Consider the following 18,554-nt stretch of genomic DNA (forward strand, 5'->3'; position numbering starts at 1 on the left):
CACAGTGATTCAACCTGCACGGTGTGTGGCCTCTTTCCTCTTGCACGCCGTCTCGGGGCTGCTGGCCTCTGGCCCTGCTCGCAACGGGCCGGGCGGCGTGAGGCCTCTGTGCTCCACGGTGGGACTCCGACTCTCCAGGGTCAAGGCCTTGGGCTCTGTCCGTGTCCTTTGCTGCCATAACACAGGACCGCAGGTCGTCAGCTTAAGGCAGTAGGAATTCCTGGGCCCGAGCCCGCCAAAGCCCCTTCCCGTCCCTGCTGCTGCCAGAGGGCCGTGGGCTCCAGAGCCGTCCCGGGAACCCTGGAACCTGCACTGTGTGGCCCTTGGGTGTCTGGGCCAGCACAATCCACTCTGCCCAGATTTCTCTGCAGCTCTGGGGGTCCTGGTGAATAACCCTGCTCCCATGTGCTCTGGGGGGGGGGGAGGAGTCCCTCGCTACCCCCTCACACACTGGCCCCCTGCACTGCACGGAGGAGGCTGTGGAGGAAGGCAGGAGCCTGCCCGTGACCGCCCTAGCGTCACCGTGGCCATGGGAGAAGAAGGTCGTTGTCTCTTGCATTCGATGGTCTTTGGCTCATTTCTCTGCGCCAAGAAGTTTCGCTCAGTTTCTCTAGAATTGTCACCTAGGGCTAGGGTTAGGTTTGGCTGTGACTAACAGAGAAGCCTTAAGTAACCATGGGTTCAACAGAATAGACTCATATTTGTCTCTCATGGTCCAGAGGGAGGCTGTCTGGACTAGTGTGGCCCTCTGGTGCTAGGGACCCAGGACCCTCCTGATTTGTGGCTGTGCTCTACATAACTTTCTCCGCAGGGTCACCTCAAGGACCAACATGGCTGCTTGAGTCCAGCCATTACATCTTCATTCCAGTCAGCAACAGGGGGTGAGGGAAGGACACCCTGTCCCTTCAAGGACCAGTCTCTGAAGTTACACACACACACACACACACACACACACACACACACACAGCTTCTGCTTACTTCCATTGGCTAAAACCCAGTGACGATCTGTACAGAAGATCAGAAAATGTGGCCTTCGTGCCGGGTGCCATGTGCCCGCCTATGCTCTCTGGCAGCCCACCCGGCCCAGGTTCTCCCTGCAGGGCTCACCCGCCCTGGGTGGACACTGGCTTCCAGACCACAGGGTGCAGAGAGTAGAGTGGGGAAGAACAGGGCAGAGGGTGACCCCGTGGTCCCCGCTGCTCCCCACACATTCAGGCCTGCCTTGCCACTCTGCGCCCAGCCCACGTGGCCGCACAGCCCTGTGTGTCAGGCCAGCGGCGGCCGGGGCACACCCGCCCCCCTCCCCGCCCCACTATGTGGTGGGAGCACGGATCACCACGTTCCCCGGGGCGGGAACCAAGGCGGGAGAGGTAAGTAGGGGCCGGTTTGTGGCCCCAGAGCCTGCGTGGAGAAGCGGCCACAACTCACAGGGGAGCCCGCCCCCAGCTGAGCCGCCCTCTGTGTCCCGGCCACAGGGGCCCTGGTTTCTGAGAACGTCTGCGTGTTCCTTGTCCCCATCGCGGTACGCCAGGCACAGGGCTGCCTCCCGCTGTCTCCTGGGCCCATGGGCCCCCTTGTCCAGTGCTGGACACTGAGGCCAGCACCGTGGGGGACGAGGGGGAAGGCTGCAGATGGTGGAACCGGATCTGGGCAGCCTGTGGGGGCGGCTGGGACGAGGGCAGCTGGCGTCCTGACTGGCGTCCAGACTGGGGGGGGGAGGGGCGGCTGCAGATGGGGCACAGGGCGGGCGTCCTTGTGGAGCAGAGCGTGGGGGCAGGTTGCGGGTGCCTCTGAGTGTCCGAAGGTGTCGTCCCCGGGGGCACCCAGGAGTGCGTATGATGTCTGGCAGAGGGTCAGTGGGGCCGCAGTCAGCGGGAGGACGGGACGGGGGGCAGATGGGACGAGGGCGTGGCTCGAGGGAGGCTGGTGGGCGAATGCCACTGCCCGCGGCCGCCTGGACACCCCCTCTTGCCCTTTCTGGAGCCGCTGCGTCCAGGACGCCACTAGGGGGCAGCGCTCACTGGGAGGAGGGCCGCCCGCCGGGGCCAGGCCAGGCCCAGGCCAAGGGGACTCCGAGTGGACCCTCCAGCTTCCCGCCTGGGATTCTGGAACCTTCACCCTGGGTGGAGACCAGTCCCTGTCCCTCCCCCACTTGCGACTGAGGTCAGAGTCAGACACAGTCCACAAACGAGGCCAGTGTGAGCTCCTGCCGGGAGAGCTCCGGCCTCCAGGTGGCCTTGGCCGAGGGGTTATCGCCACCTCGCTGGCTCGTGTGTGAGCACACGCGTGTGCAAGATGGGAGGCCAGGCTCCGGGGATCCGGATGGGCCCCGCGACGTCCGTGAAGCAGCCGACAGGAGGGGGTCCTTGTGGAGACCCGGGGGCGGCACCGGCTTGGTGGGGTGGTCACAGGCCGGCCCGAGCGGCCAAGCCTGGGTCAGCGGTTCCGCTGGGCCCTTGGAGCAGCCTGGACCCAACGCCGGGGGCCCCTGGAGGAGCCGTTCCTTACTGGGACTGCTGTGTCGGGCTTCACTGGACCCAGAGCCTGGGGCACAAAAGGGGCACCAGCCCAGGCCTGTCCCCCGACCTCGGACGCCAGCCCTCCCCGGACGAACCTGTTATTATAGTCTCACTTTCTGGAAGCTCCCGGAACAAACCTCCCCTGACCTTCTCCGGACGCCCCTCAGCTCCGTCCCCGCAGGCGCACGAGGCTTGTTTGCTGACCTTTATCACACGCCCCGGGCCCGGCTCCACTGCGCAGAGCCCTGGCGGAGGGAGCAGCACCCCAAGCTCCCGCTCCCTCTCCTCTGAAAGCACCTTTATGGGGAGCACGGTGGAGTGTGGCGGGGGTCCACAGGGAGGCCCGAGGGGGCTGTGTGAGGGGGCAGCACCCTCCTCCCCGCCGTGGGCACCGTGCCCTCCCTCCCGCTCCGCCCCGGGGCTGGGCCTCCCCCCACCCTCCTCACCTGCTCCAGCACCAGCCAGCCCCGCCCCAGATCCTATGGGTCTGAGCAGGCCTCAGGGCGGGCATGGGGGGCTCTGAGTGTTGGGGGCAGAGGGCCTGGGGATCAGGGGCTCCCTTGCTGAGCCAGGCCGGGTAGTCTTGGGATTGTCTGGGGTACCTCGTCCGGTGCCCTGGCCTCAATGCCGTCGGGAGCCCACCCTCTCCCCTCTCGAAGACTCTCCCGCGGCCCCTGTGCACCGTGCCCACGCCGGGCTCCCAGTCGCCCCCGTCTGCAGCCGTGGTCTCTCCCTGCTGTCCCATCGTGACCTGCTGAGAAACCCACCTCGCCCTCTGCACGCACCCACCTCCCCCTGCACCTTCTCCCTCCAGCACGGGTGCGGAATCGAGACCCGGGCTGGACCTCAGAGTGGGCTGCAGGTGGCCACAGGGCCCCGGGCTGCTCGGCCAGGGCGGGGGGCCGGCCAGGCGGCAGGTAGGACCCAGAGCCAGCGGGGGCTCCTCCCAGCCCCATACACCTGCCCCTAGCTGTTAAACCGGGCAAGTCGGGGTCCCACTGTGAAATTTCGAGCTTTCGCAGGCAGGAGAGAGAGTTTACTAAGAGAGAGGAGGGACCCCAGGGTGAGCCCAGGGAAAGGCCCGTTCGTGCCTCACCCAACAGAGGGAAGGCCACGTTTCTTCCGTGTGTGTGCACGTGCCCAGCTTCCCCCCCGAGTCCGTGAGACTTTCTGTGCTCCCCTCCACCTGGCCGGCCCTCTCCTCCTCTTCTCCCGGCCTCAGTCTCCTCCTTCAAGGCTTCTGCCCCTTTGGCCATGCACTCCCTACTCTGAAGTCTTCCATGGCTCCCCAGTGCCTGGAGGGGAAAGTCTCACCCGGAGCATCCCGGGGGGGGCCTTCACCACCCGTCTCTCCAGCACACCAGGAGGGCTCCACTCTCTGTGCTGCCCCCTCCCTCCTTCCCTGTCCTCTGCCCTCCTCCCAAATCCTCCTAGGCCCGCCAGGCCCTCCTCCAGCCCTGCCTCTTCCTGGGGGTCCCCACAGCGCTCTGCACCGGGGTCCCTCCCTCGTCCGGACCCGCATCCTGCGGGTGACCTGTGGCCCCTTCGTTCTGCCCTATCCCGTTCTCTGAGGACTCCGCCTCCTGAGTGTCTTTTCTCCAGCCAGGCCCAGGTCCCTTCGCTTGTCCCTGGCCTGGGCGCCCGAGTCCTTGGGCACATGCTAGGGGTGGACTCCAGGAAAGTTCTAGAAGCCCGGCACTGCTGGGTCCTCGGGAATCCATTCCTGGTTGCGGCCATTATCTGGTTTTATAAGACGCGAAAAAAGTAACTTAATTTTCAATTTAAAAATGAAACGGTCTAGCTCATGATATTGGCCTTTCCTTCCGTGCAGAGGAAGGTGTAACATCGAGGCTGGGGCCTGGCTTGTTGCCGACACTTTCACATGGGAACGGCCGAGGCAGGCTGAGCGGGAAGGGGTCGGCCGGTGGGCGGCTCGGAAGACCGGGGCTGTCCCAAGTGCCTCTCCGCCTGGAGCGACCCTGGGTGGCACCCGCCGGGGTGTGCAGTCGGCCAGTGGACCAAGACGGGGCCCAGCCCGGAGGACGCCGAGAGCACTGAGGAGCAGCGGCCGCAGGCGCCCCGGGTCCCGGGCCCGCGGGAGCCTCAGGGACACGCAGAGCTCTGGGTCGGAGGAGCTGGGGGGCAGCGGTTTGTGGTCCTGGTGGCAGCCTTCGTCTCCCTTCCCCAGACGTCACCTCCATCCTCTCTGACTCAGGACACGGTCAGCCCTGCAGTCCCAAGACTGGTGGTCACTCGGCCTCCGTTGCCCCAGCCTGTCCACTGCCCTCAGATGACCTAGTTTTCACACCCGCGTTGGCCGCCTTGTGGTAATTCAGTCACCCACACCCTCCTCGGCGTGGAGCCCACAGCTGTACCCAGGGCCCCAGGGCCCCCTCCCTGGCAAAGGCCAAAGGCCCTGTCCCCTCCTTCATTCCAGGTAGGAGAGCTCTTGTGATGCAGCCAAATTAAGTCCTGGGCAGCCTGTGGTCCACTGACACCTTCAGTCTTTTTCTCGTGACCCAACTCCAGCCCAGGGCAGCGAATTCAGGTGTTGGTTTGGCAACTCTGGGTCAGATGTCACTTTGTACCTATTAGCTTTTGTCTTCTGGGTCTGGACTCAGCAGACCTGATGTTGTCATCTGCAGCCCTGCTCTTGGAGGGAGGCTCTCGGGAACCCTGCTCCTGGGGCCAGATTTCCCAGACTGGGCTCTTGCTCTGCACCGGAGACAACAAGGCCTGAGGTTGGCTCCCTGTGGCTTCACAGGAGGGCGGTGGCCCCGAGGCCCGGGGGGCTGGACGAACACCTCCGGAGCCACACGGCTGGAAGCAGGGCTGTCCCTGACATTCAGAGCCGCTCACGTTCATCGCACGCTTGGTCTGACATTTGCACTAGAATCGGTCTGTGTTAGCCTCCTCCTTGCCGCTTGCACAGACCAGACCCTCCTGGCTCTCAGGCATTGAGAGTCCGAGCGGCCACCCTGCCCGTGGCCTGCCCTGTGCAAGGGAGGGTCTGGGGCCCTGGACCCCCCAGATGCAGACCCAGCCTGTGGGGGCACCTGGAGCCTCTGCCCTGCCCTCCGACCTCATACGGGGTGCTGGAGGGCGGCTTCCTCCACGAAGTTTCCCCGAGGGGGCCTGGTCCCGGGTCACCTTCCCCGGTGCTCCCTCGTGTCGGCACCCAGCCCCCGCCACCTTCCAGGGCTCAGGGCTGCTGGGTGCTTTCCGTCCTGTCCCAGAGCCAGCACACGCGGTGCCCAGCGAGCCGCAGTCACCCGCTCCCCTCCCTGCAGCAGGGTAATGCACCTGTGCCTCTCCACCGGCCCTCTCCTGGGTTCCGCCGTGCATGCAGCAGGCGCAAAATGAGGGCCTGCCAGCTCCGGGGGGAGAGGCTTGCCCCCTGTAGATGGGTCCAGCTGGGGCTGGGGATGGGTTGACACGAGCGCGCTGGGTGGGAGCGCCCACACTGCCCCTGCTCCTGTGGGTTTGCTCGGGAGGGACCCTTCCCGCAGCCTCGCCTGCCCCCCTTCCAGCTTCTGATGGGGTGGGGCGTGGGGATGGAGGGGCCGGTTAAGGGGAGAAGCCCAGGGGAGGGGACAAGCAGGGCCTGAGGGGGCCACCGCTGAGAGCCTCTTCCGGGATGAGCCCCCGCCGGTCTTCGTGCTCCACTTGCCATGTGCCCTGTGTTCCCAGCCCCCTCCCCGTTCGGGAGAGGAACCCGAGTGTCCAAGAGCCTATCCTGGCCAGAGGCGCCCGGGGAGAGGACGGCAGTGCCCGGAAGTGGCCACCAGGAGGTAACAGAGCGGGTTTGAACGGGCCTGTCTGGCTCTGCCCTTGACCATGAGTGTCAGTGACGTGGCTGACAACGGCCCTGAAGGTGTGGGTGGGACAGAGCGTTTCTGGGAAGAGGTAGGTGGGTGGGGTCCCAGGTACCGGACCTGATTCAGGGGGTCCCTGCAGCCACCTGGGGAGGTTCAGGCTTCCCTTCGGGAGCACGAGGAGGCCCGCTGGGGTTCGGGGAGCCCCGCCCCACCACGCTCTCTGAAAACAGCGCTGGAAGCAAGAATCCGTGAGGCAGGGCTGGGTTCTTCCTCCCGTGCACGTGAGACCTGCCTCCGCACAGCCAGAGGAACCCCCTGTGGGCACGACGGGGCAGGGAGGACAACGTGCCTCCCCTCTGGCTCTCCCTTGGGACGCTCGCCTCTGGAATCCAGCCGAAGCCGCGTGGGGAGGCCACGGGAAGGGCTCCCGTCTGCCTGAGGAAAGCCTTCCGATGCTTCCAGCCCCCGGCGGAGTCCCTGGACACTGGGGCAGAGACCACGGTCCCTGCTGGGTCCTGTCCAGAGTCCCGATCTACAGGAACCGGGAGACACAGCCCATGCTTGCCACTGTGGCTTGTTTTCTTCTAAAGTTTTATTATTTCTTTTTTTTTTTTTTAATTTTTTTTTTTTCAACGTTTATTTATTTTTGGGACAGAGAGAGACAGAGCATGAATGGGGGAGGGGCAGAGAGAGAGGGAGACACAGAACCGGAAGCAGGCTCCAGGCTCTGAGCCATCAGCCCAGAGCCTGACGCGGGGCTCGAACTCACGGACCGCGAGATCGTGACCTGGCTGAAGTCGGACGCTTAACCGACTGCGCCACCCAGGCGCCCCAAGTTTTATTATTTCTAAGTGATCTGTGCATCCACCATGGGGCTCAAACTCACAACCTCGAGATCAGGAGCTGCATGCATCACCGACCGAGCCAGCTGGGCGCCCCTGGTCGTCGTTGTTGGAAGCCACTGGGTTTTGGGGTAATGGGTCGTGCGGCCACAGATCCGCAAGTACAGAATCACGGGACGCAGAGGGCGTGGCCCCCACGGCACAGGCGGGGGGAGGAGCCGGGCGGCGTGAAGGCAGCTGGAGAGCCGGGCCGTCCCAGTTTGCTGGGAGCTGTCGTCATGGATACGTGTCTGCATCCACCGAGGTGATGCGTGGTCTCCTTCTCGTCTCAGCCCTGTGCCCGGGGTGAAGTGAGGCCGTGACGCTGTGCTCCATTTTATGTTTTACGTTTCGCCGGACCCCGCGCTCCTGGGCGCCGTTGCGTGCGCGGCGTCTGGTTCCCGCATCGGGCGGTGTCGTCGGGGCGGTGAGTTGGGAGGGGTGTTCTGTCTTTCTGGGAGCGATGGTGTGAAAACTCCCTGGAGCTTTGCGGGGAGGCTCTTACCTTCCGCACGTGGGGCAGTTCCGACGCCCCCTTCCGCACGGCGCTCTGTAGTCCGTGCTCCAAGGAGCTGGTCATCTGGGCTCAGCTGCGGGGCCCGGCTGGCGACTGGCCCGTCGAGAGCAGGGGAGGGGGCCGTACCCCTGGGGCCCGTCCTCCTCCTCCCTCTCTTACGGGAGTTCTGGTCTGGCTGACCTTTGCCCCCTCGTCCTGCTCTCCTGAGGGTTTCTCTTCCTCCTCTGGGTTCCTCCCCGCGACCGCAGCTCCTCCAGTAGAAGCAGGAGACCCAGCTTTCCCTCGCGCTGCCTCACGGCCCCCCTCGAGCTTTGGTAGGCGTTTTTCATTTCCATTTTCGCCCCAAATATTCCCAAACTCCCCCCAAGACTTCCTCTTTCGTGGGTTCCTTTTGGGGTGTTTTCACCGTACGTACCGTTCCGTTTCTGATTTCTACTCGGGTGCCCCCGTGCTCTGGACTGCACTTCGTACGGTCGATGTGACTTCTCTGTGAGCTTTGTTTCAGGGCCCAGAAGACGCCGCGTCTCGCTGGACGCCCGTGTGCGATGCTGTGGTCCCGGGAGCGTCATTAGCCCCGGTTGGCTGACGGTGTTGTTCCGGTCATCTGCGCAGCCCGGTGCGGTGGCTCCGGAGGTGCCCAGCCTGGAAGCGGCACGGCGGGGTGCGGGGCAGACGCCAACTCCTGGTGCACGACAGCCGTCGTCCCCCAAACGTGGGGGTGGCAGGTGCCAGCGCCCACAGGCACCCACTGACCCGGGGCCTTTCGGGACAGCGCATCCTGGAAACAGGGCCCCACTCGTGGTCACTCTTGCGACTTGGCACCTGGGAGCTCTGGGAGCATTTGGGGTTCCCAGGGGCTTCCGGATGGTTAGGTGTTGAGAAAGGGGCCCCCAAGTCCGAGAAGATCACACGCCTCAGAGCCTGGTCCCACGAATGGGCTCAGAGCCCCACAGAAGTTTCCAGGAGGTTCCTTGGCACCTGAGTGGCCACTGCCACCTTTGTCCAGGGTGTGGCTCTTCCAGCAACTCCCCCGACTCCAGGGGGCCCGGGTGCAGCCTGGCTGGCGGCTGGCTCGCCCCTTCCGTGCCTCCCGGCTGCAGTCCCTGCCTGTGGTGTCTCACAAGGTCACGACCCCCCGCACGCGTGTGGGGAGCTGATCTGTCCTGGGGAGGCCGGGCCCCCCAGCCCCAGGCTGCTGGGAGGCCCGTCGGGGCTGGTCTCGAGGGCAGGCGAGGGAGGGGGGTGCCCGGTACTCACCCAGGCTGCACTGCCCCCGAGCAGGGGGTGCCGGGCGGCTCCGACCCCCACCCGTGCTCCCCGCCCTTGGCAGTCTGCACTCCCGGCCTCGGGGAGCAGGTGACGGGAAGCAGGTGAGGGCGCCTGGAGAGAACTCCAATCCGGCTTCTCCGTGGAAACAGTCAAGGCATCGCGTGTGGGTTTTATAACTCAAAAACACCAGACGAATCTTCTGACATTTTACCATCGAGAAAATAAGGCAGGGCAGAAGAACCAGGCGGACGAGGCAGCGAGACCCGCCCGGGCGGGGTGGACGCCTAGGCTGGGCCCGGGCCAGGCAAGCGCTTCGGGAAACCGAGTCCCCGTCATCTGTGGCCGTGGGGAAGGGCTGGCCCTCGCCTCCCGGACAGGAGGGGCCGCACTGCCGAGGATGCGACTCAGTTCTGTTCCCCAGGCAGCGAGACGTGATCTGGTGGATATTTTATGTGCCTTTTTAAAACACTGGGCTGCGGCCGGTGCGTGATCGGCAGACAGAGTGCAGGGCCCACGATGCACAAGCCGACAGGCGTGGCCCGGGGGGGAGGGTGCCTTTGGCTGCAGGACCCCTCGTTTGAAAGCGGGGGTTGGGTCGAGGGCAGATAGGCCTGTCCCCTGAGGGAGAGGCCTGGGTGACGGCTCCACACGGTGACAGTGGGCAGGGACCCCGCTGCAGAACCACACAGGCCTCTTGGTGCGAACAACCCGGGAACCAGGGCTCAGATGTCTCACTGCGGGGACTGCCTACACTGGGGGCAGAGTGCAGCTGGGGACTTCTTGGTCCTGCCCAGCCCCCTCCGCCCCAATGCCCTCCAGGGCCAGCAGGACTGCGCCGCCCTCTGCCACGGCAGGGCCCGAGCTAAGCAAGAGCCCCAGTTCTGGGAGGGTCGGTCACCCTTCCATCTCGATAGGACCAGGAGGTCCTGACTCTCCAGTTTGTTCGCCTTTCCTTCCAACAGTCTTACCGACTCTGTGCAACTCACGCTCTTTAGGACAAGGGCACAGACCGGGACAGCTGTGGACAGTCAGGATCCATAATCCAGCCAGCAGCGCGTGCAGGGTCCTGTGGTGACCACAGCACTGCCCCCTGGCTCCAAGCCCAGAAGTCCCCCTCCCGGGGGCTCTGCAGGGCCACAGGCCCCTCCTAGCAGCGTGGGGGCTTGGAGACAGTGGGGTCCTGGCCTCTGCTGGGTCAGGGTCTCCCGCCAGCAGCCTGGGGTGGGACCCTGGTGCTTCTCCAGAGCTAACTGTCTGCATCTGCATTTTCCAGCAGGGAGGCCCTGTGCTAAGAGCCTAGAGGGAAAGCCCATCTCGCTCCTGTACGGGAAAGTCCTTTTTGAAAAAATGTAAGTTAAAAAAAATATTTTAATGTTCGTTTTTGAGAGAGAGAGAAAAAGCATGGAGCATGAATGGGGGAGGGGCAGAGAGAGGGACACACAGAATCCAAAGCAGGCTCCGGGCTCCAGCTGTCAGCACGGAGCCCAACGAGGGGCTTGAACCCACGAGTCGCGGGACGGTGACCCGAGCCAAAGTTAGACGCTTAACCGACTGAGCCACGCAGGCGCCCCAAATGGGCTTCTACTTAAATGATGTCCTACCTGAGCCAAATCAGAGGCTGACGAAGGAGACGATAGGGCCTCCGAGAGCAAGCAGCCCACGGAAGGGATTTCCCAGGTCAGCCTGAGGCCCCAAAGCCCCCTCCACACTCTGCACCACCCGGGAAGAGCCCCACCCTACCCTGGGTTCCCAGATACAAACACAAAGAGGCCAGGGTGCGGGTTGTAAGGAGGAGGGAAGCCGTTGACCCTCGAGTCGTGCAGGGGGCAAAGGTGGGGGCTGGGCAGAGCCTGGAGGTGGGCAGTGGGGCCGGCTGCTTGCTCCTGGTTTCTCTGAGTTGAATGTCACATGGAGACCAGGTAAGGCCAGGTGCTCCTACTGCTGGGTTCACGAATATATGCCCGCTTTTCCCTTCTTTCTCTGGTAAATGTCAAGGGCCACTGGGGAAACGAGGTTGACCCCAGGACTCAGATGAGTTTGAAGCTGGTCTGGAGGTGAGTGGGTTGGTCTAGAGTGAGGGAAGGAAGGAGGGAGGGAGGGAAGAGAAGGTAAGGGAAAGGAGGGGAAGGGAAGGGAGAAGGAGGGAAAGAAGGAGAGAGGGAAGGAGGGAAGAAGAGTGAAGAGGCCGGCAGGTGCCTGGGATTATAGAAGGACAGACGGCCCCCATTTTTTTTTTCAGCCAAATTCCAGCAATGTCTGTGGCCTGAGAAATTTGCATCAGAAACAATGATTTTGCTATCAAAAACTGACACGTAGGGCCTGCGTGTGTCTGAAAGAGTACTAGTTATCCCTCGCCCCGGGGAGAGAACATCCGGGGCCCAGAGGAACGTTTCTCGGTTGCCGTATTGGGTGCACACAGGGTGGTGAAGCCACAGGCTGGAGCTCGGCCACGCCCGGCTCACAGGGGACCCGGGTGCCTGTGCCACCAGGACCTGGGACTGACCCTCGCTGACGTCGGCCCAGATGCAGAGTCCGCCTCTCCAAGGTGCCGTAGAGTCCAAGATAGGTGCTGGCACATCGGAGTGGCTTGCTTTGAGAGGGGACACACCAGACAGAAACGTCACCGCACCAGGACGGCCAATGGTACCTGAGCAGCAAAAGCCATCGCCACCGATGGGGGGCTCTGGGTGAGGAGGCAAGGCTGGCCTGGTGCCCCTGCTCAGAGGGCCGGTGGCCCGCCATCCTGTTCCAGGGACGCTTCCTGCTGGTGACTTCCAGTTCCCTAGGAAGGGGGTGTGGGTGTTGCTAATGGGAAGATCCCCCCCCACTCTTTCTGTGCCTCAGTTTCCATTTTCAGGCTGCCCTCCAGAACGCATGAGGTCAGGGACAGCAGGCAGAAGACGCAATGGCTGAGAGCAGGCTGGAGGCTAAGCCCCCAGGGAGGCCGGGCTTAGTTCACGGGGCCTCCCTCTGCGCCCCACTCTCCTGGAGATCCGGGGGGGGCCCCCACCTTCAAAGCTCACAGTGGGAGGCACGTGCAGGTTGCCATGGAAACACGCACAGTCTGTGGCCTGGAGGATGGGCCCCGGAGGGCCCGGGATGAGGTCGGGAAAGAAGAATGAGTTTCTGCGGGGAGCAGGGGAGGAGGACGTGGGGTGGGGAAGCGTGACCCTCTCGGGCTGGGGAGAAAACCTCGCATTCAGCCAGTTAACCGGGGTCCACGCGAGGCTTCTTCGGGCAAGTGGTATTTAAAACCCGTGAGCAAAACCAGCTGTAGGACCCCAGCCGTCCGTCTTGCCCCTGGTTGGGTCGTGCACAGCCTTTACCGGTGGGACCGACGCTTGAGTCTGCAAACACGTGCCTCCCTCCGGTGTAGCTCTGGGCTGGAGAGGTGGGGGCGCCCCGCTGGCAGCCGGGCCAAGCCCCAAATCCCGCGCTGTCCTCCCCCACCCCCACCAGGGACTGCAAGGCACCCAGCCCCCATGGGCCTCTGAGGCCCCAGCGCCCGCGCCCACAGGGGGGATCACGGGTCCCCTGCCCTGTGCCTGCCCTCGGGGAGCTGATTTCCTCCCACGGAAGCCCCTTGCCAGCCCATCCCAGACTGAGGGGAGGGGTCCTTCCAGGCGCGGCCCGGTGGCGTGTCCCGAGGCGCCCTGGTCCAAGCCAGGCCCTCAGCAGACCCTGGGGAGCAGGCGGCCGCGGCCGGGGCACAGGGGGACTGCCAGCAGGGGGATTACCGCCTCTCGAGCAGCCTGGCGGGAGAGCGGCGGGGTGATGGCTTGCGCCCACCTGCACCTGCCCTCGGCCCCGCCTACCGCACGGCTTCCCGTGGCAGGTGAGTGTCCCTTCGGGCTGTCCTCCGCTTGCAGGCAGGCAAGCAGCTGGCCCGGGAGGGGAGGGGCAGGGAGCGGCCTGTGTGCTCAGGCGGGAGGCTCGTAAACCCTGTGGGCCTGGGCCCTGTGGGGGCACCCCCGGGCCGAGCTGAAGGCCGCAAGCCCTCCGTGCCGTTCCTCCCGGGGCCGAGGCCTGTCCTGAGGGCTGCTCTCTGTCCTCCACTCCTAGGGGGCCGGCGGGGGGGGGGGGGTTACTCGTGGCGGAAGGCGTGTCACCCTCTGGTCGCACTGGAATCGCTGGCTCTGACCATCACATGTTCTCTCTCCTCTGCCCGGACACATCCTCTTTCACACCATCGTCACTGTGAGTAGACAGGACCCCAGCAAGACCAGAGCCACGGGCCCGAGTGCACAAGGTCACCCAAGGTCACTCCTGCCAGCCCGGCCCCGGGGAACTGGGGTCTCACTGTCTGTGGCCGACGTGGGGGGCTCTTGCCCAAAGGCGTGGTCTCCCGAGGTCCCGAGTGTCGGGGGTCCTGTGACCTTCACGGCCGCCCCCCTGGCGAGGCCCGCAGAGGCCTGGCTCAGATCCCGGTCAGGCCCCCCCTTGCGCTGCCCCACAGCTCGCTTCTCCCTGTTGCCCGCCCTCCCGGGGAAGCTGGTCGGGCATAACAGGGTCCCGCTACCCAGATTTCCTGCTCTGAGGGTAACTGTTACAGGGGGGAAGGAAGGCCAGGAGGGGGGCTGAGAGCACAGCACAGGGCTGATGGTGGGCGGGCTCACTCTGCCAGGACAGCGGCTGGCACCAGGGCCTGGCGTCTGCCATGGACGCTCATGGAGCCCCGGGCCTCTGGCTCCCAGGTCCCCATGGAGCCTACAGCGCATTTCCTGGGTCCCAGAGCAGAGCCAGACCCCGCCGTCCCTCCCGACCTTGGGGTCCAGCCTTTCCCGGAAGGTGCTCTGCAGAACCCCATTGCCTACAGAGGCCCCCAGATAGCTCTGCGTTCAAATCAGCGTGGTCAGTGCGTGCGCCCCAGGCCAGGAACCACAGGGGAATTCGCACGACGAGGCAACAAAAAAGGGCTGATTAATGAGTTTTCTCTAACCAGGATCCACAGACACATTTGGCCAGAGGTCACTTCTCCAGAGTAGTCCCTCTAAAGTGCCCGAGTGTGCCCGGCTCATGTGGGCCCGCACCTGAGCTGGTGCTGTTCCCGTCACAGGGGACCCTGACAGCGAGGGGCCTCACTACCGAGAAAGGCAGGCTTCCGGACCCCACACCGGGCATCACAGGGTGGGGGGTGCCCCATCACCTATGGTCCACACAGGCACTAGAGGCAACTATGCCTTTCAGAGGCCAGTGAGGACACGGAGGTTTGGGCTGGGTCACCGTCTGCTCCGGGACAGTGGTCCTGGCCGTGGTACCACCATCCCTCCCGCAGGACCACCCTGGGCATTATCTTCACGAGTCTGGATCTCCCGGGCTCCCCCTCCGGCCCCTGGGTCGTCTGTGGGGTGAGACTCAGGGGCGGGCCCTGCCGGTGCCCTCAGTGCCCACCCCGTCTGTCTGAGCCTTGCTGGGCCGAGGGGGCCCCAGGGGAAAGGCGGGTGGGGACTTTGTCTGGTCAATCCATTCCTGAGAAGCCAGGAAGGAGGCGGCTGTGGCTTGGGGAGGGGGGGCCTGGAGTGGACGCCAGTGTGTCCAGGCCCCGGTGGGGGGTGTGCCCTGCCCAGCCTCTCTGTGTGTCCCGAGGGCAGGGGCAGCCGCCACCTTAAGGCCTGCCCTGGCCTGGGCACCAGCTCTGGGCCAGCAGGGTGGTGGGCGCGGGGAGGCCGAGGGGCGTGGCCCTCCTCCCTGGAGGCCTCGTCCGGCAAGCGCAGCCATGGGCACAGAAATCCCATTAAAATCTCTCTCCCCCAGAACCCCACACCCGCCTAGCTGGCGAGTAGAACGCCCCCCGGGTCCTGAGCTGGACCCGCTCACCTGAACGGCTTGTGCTCAGCCTTCCCCTCGCTTCTCGAGGGCGCGTGGCTGGCGGGGTCTGATTCAGATGAGGACGCGCGTTGCAGCCGGGGTGAGGGCCGGGGGCAGCAGGGGGGCCCAGCGGCGCCTCCTGCGGGGCTGGCGTGACCCACTTCCTACAGGAAGTCCCCTCCTGGGGCTGCGGAGGCCTGAGGATTTAGCACCCCTGACTCCAGGGAGAGCAGAGAACAGACTTGCAGGACGCCTGCCCCTGCATCCAGCTTTTAAAAGGTCTGCAGGTACCACGCACGGCTGATGCCCACCGAGAGCTAACGGGATTGCCTAGGGGAGGGGAGGGCAGGTCTGGGCCCCCTCTCCCTGAGCCCAGGGCCTCGGGTGGCCTCAACATCTAGGCCCCAGGTTCTCCCCGGCTGAGCCCCCACCTGCGCCTCCTACCCTTGGCTGGTGTCTGCGGGCACTGGGCCTGGGCTCACTCAGAGTCCCGAAGACGGGCTGCTTTTAGCTGTGCCCCTGCCAGGGAGGGCGCGGCTGCAGGCCAGGTCAGCCCCACGAAAGGGGGAGCGGCCAGAGGGGTCCTTGTGGGGGTCTGGAGCCGCACGTGCTGGCGAGGGCAGGGGACGGGGGCCACGTGCCTCCAGGCAGGCCCTGGCAGGCTTGGTGGCGGTGGCTGCGGGCGAACAGGTGCAGACCCGGCAGGACACGGTCTGCAAGGCAGGCTCTGGGGTCAGGAGGGCGGGACTGGGGGGCCGTGACCCCAGCAGCTAGTGCTGCCCAGTAGGGAGCAGCGTGGCCAGGTGAGGGGCAGAAAGAGGCTGCAGGGGTGCCCTGGGGGGTCCAGGAGCTGGGCTGGTCCCGGAGAGGTGGCCGTGGCCTGCCTGCCGGAGTCTTCCTCGGCAGACGCGCCCCTCTCAGCCCAAGCAGGGTGTGTGGGGATAGCAAGGCAGCAGGGAGGGGGTGTGGGGGGCTGTGGGGAGAGCTGGGGGAGAGGCCATCCGGCCAGCGGGGTCAAAGCACTCCCGGGCTCACGTCACCACGGGTCCCGAGTCTCCGGGTCACTGTGTGAAGGTGGCCATCCAGGAAGACGACAGACTTGTCCCACGGGGGAAGAGAGGGGCTTCCGGGTAAGACCCCAGCATCGGGATGGAGGCAGGCCCCGTCCCTGTGTGACCGCCCTCCTGGGATGGAGGACCCGGCCCTGAGGCGACGGGCGTGACCCACACTCTGAGGAGCCCCATCTCCCTGCAGCCCAACAGCCAGGTCAGCCCTGCCTCACCTGAACCACGGCCGCGCCCGCCCACCGATGCCCTGCTGCAGCCGTGGTCCCTCCATCCACGGGCACCACCCGGAGCCTGAAAACGGGCAGCGGGCACCCCCAGGCCCTGGGCGCTGGCCTCACCAGGGGCTCCGTCCGCCCCGTGTGCTCGGGGAGGGCCTGAGGACCGGTGGCCTGCTGTGTGGGGGGGCCAGAGGGGTCTGAGTGGTGTCCGGGATGGACTGAGGCTCTGTCCCCATACAGTTCCACCCTGCGGGTCTCATCCCAGGGCTTTGCTGCAAAGGCCTCTTTGCACTTGAGCTCTGGGCACATGGGCACATGGGAAAGGGGTTCACTGTGACCCACTGGGCCCTCTGGCCTTGACTCAGCTGGAACGGGGCCCGAGAGGCCAGGCTATGTGGCTGTGCTGGACTGAGGCCCACCGGACCGGGAAACCCCAGAGCCACATAACACTGGGGGACACTTGGGGTTGGCCACCTCCCCCCCGCCCCGCCCCCGGCACTGGCCTCCTCTCGGGGGCTCTCAGCACAAGGTTTTCAACACGAAAAGCCAGTTCTGTGTCCTCCTTATAAACCTTCCCAACCAAAGCTTGATTCTTCCGTGGGGCCTACAGGGAAGCCATTGGCTCAGAACCCGCTCTCAACACGAGCGCCCGAAACTGTGCCGAGGCGCCCGGCGCTGAGATGCTTCCCCGCTGCCTCACCCTCATCCGCCATCCACGCTTCCTGTCCTGGGCAGGACCAGAGCCGCCGTCCTCTGAGAAAGATGTTGGGAGCCCTTTTTGGGGAGGTGGCCTTTCACCCAAGACCTGAATGATGATGAGGAGCCAGACAGAGCATGGGGGCAGGTGGGCAGGGAAGGGCCCAGCTAGAACCTTCTAGATTCTGGAACTGTGGCAGGCAGGGGCGAGAAAGAGGAGGATGGAGAGGGTCACTCAGGTCCTCTTGGGCCAGGGATGGGGTTGGGCGTTATTGCAGGGGCCCTGTCCCCCCGCCGTCAGCAGCGTGTTGGCTCTAAGCTCTGGGGTGCTGGGGTGGGAGGGACCTACCCTGTTCTGGTTTCCCATGGGGCCATGGGGCCGGCCGCGAGACGGGACGGGGCTGGCTTGACACATGTTTGCAGAGCTCCATCTGGCTCCGTTCCCCGCGTCCTGCAGGCCTGCCCACCTCAGGACCAGGCGCCTGTGGTTGATTCTTCGGAACTAGAGGCCCTGCTCACCCTCCCCCTGCCCGCGGCCCGGAGCCGCTCCGAGTGAGATCCCACCTGCAGCCGCTCTGGGGAACACCTGCACACGGGTGTGGAGCTCTGCAGCTCCCCGCCCTCCAGCCCGCGTGCACCCCAGGCCCCTGTGCCCGGTGGGGATGTCTGCGCCCCGGGCAGGTTCTGAGAATGAAGTGCCCCCTGTGTGTCCGCACCGAGCTCCGTGCCGGTTCCTGGGTGAGAAGACACCCGGCCCCTCAGTGGTGGAAACGCCAGCCCGGAGCAGGTGAGCCAAGAAAGGGACACACCGCCCACCGTGGCTGCCACAGCCAGGTCTGCGTCTCCGACGCCGAGAAAACGTATTTAAGCTCCGCGAACGGACGTCAGGGTCATTTTCTCCACCCAGGACGGGGACAGGGTCCAGGGCCTTCCTGAGAACAGGCCAGGGACGTGTCAAGTGCTTTGGAGAGACGGCGAGCTGGAGCAGGGCCCGGGCGCCGGGACAGCCCTGATGGCCCTGACCCCACCTGGGCGCAGAGAGGCGGGGGGTCCCACCAGCCACCTCCCGCTGCGCCCGCAGGAGGTGAAGGACTGGGGGGGGGGCGCCTGAAGGTCGGAGGATTGCAGCCTGCAGAGAAGCTGGGTTGGCTTAACTCACACTAATTAGGAAGATTCCGTGAATATTCATGAGCCGCAGGCTGGCCCAGGTAGCTGAGGCGGAGCTGGCACGGCGGCTTCTGGAGCTACTGGAGCCCGAGGAGCTATTTGCAGACACGTCTTTGTCAACAGGGAGCCAAGCTGGCTTTGCGAGCTCTCCTGGGCAGTCAGCTCTGGGCACCGCCCAGGGAGGACGGCGGGGTGGGGGCCCGGGCCCGGGGGACTTTGGGCGCTGTGACGTGAGGCGGCCAGAGGAGCTCAGCCTGGTCACGGGGGCAACACGACACTCGTGTGGCCCCGGACGCCGTGACGATCCGTCCGGTGTGACAAATGTGAGAACATGCCAGAAATGAAACAGTACTCCACACTGCAAATAAGTACACCTGTCTTCCCCCCCGCCAAGACACCATGTCTCGCCCCCCACCCCCAAGACACCAAGCGCGAGCTCAGAAGCCCAGCGGGAGGAGGGCTGCAGTTCCCGGCCTCCGAAAGGCCGCATTTGCACAGGCGTTGGACATCCTCACCCGCCGGGCTCCCGGCTCCCCGTGTGGAGGCGGGACAGCCAGCATCCCCCGCAGCGGCAGTGGACGGGACAGCAGAGGG

Source organism: Lynx rufus, unplaced genomic scaffold, assembly GCF_022079265.1.
Source record: "Lynx rufus isolate CCGP_SWC_20201006 ecotype Redwood Valley unplaced genomic scaffold, mLynRuf1.p SCAF_8, whole genome shotgun sequence".
Classification (NCBI taxonomy): domain Eukaryota; kingdom Metazoa; phylum Chordata; class Mammalia; order Carnivora; family Felidae; genus Lynx; species Lynx rufus.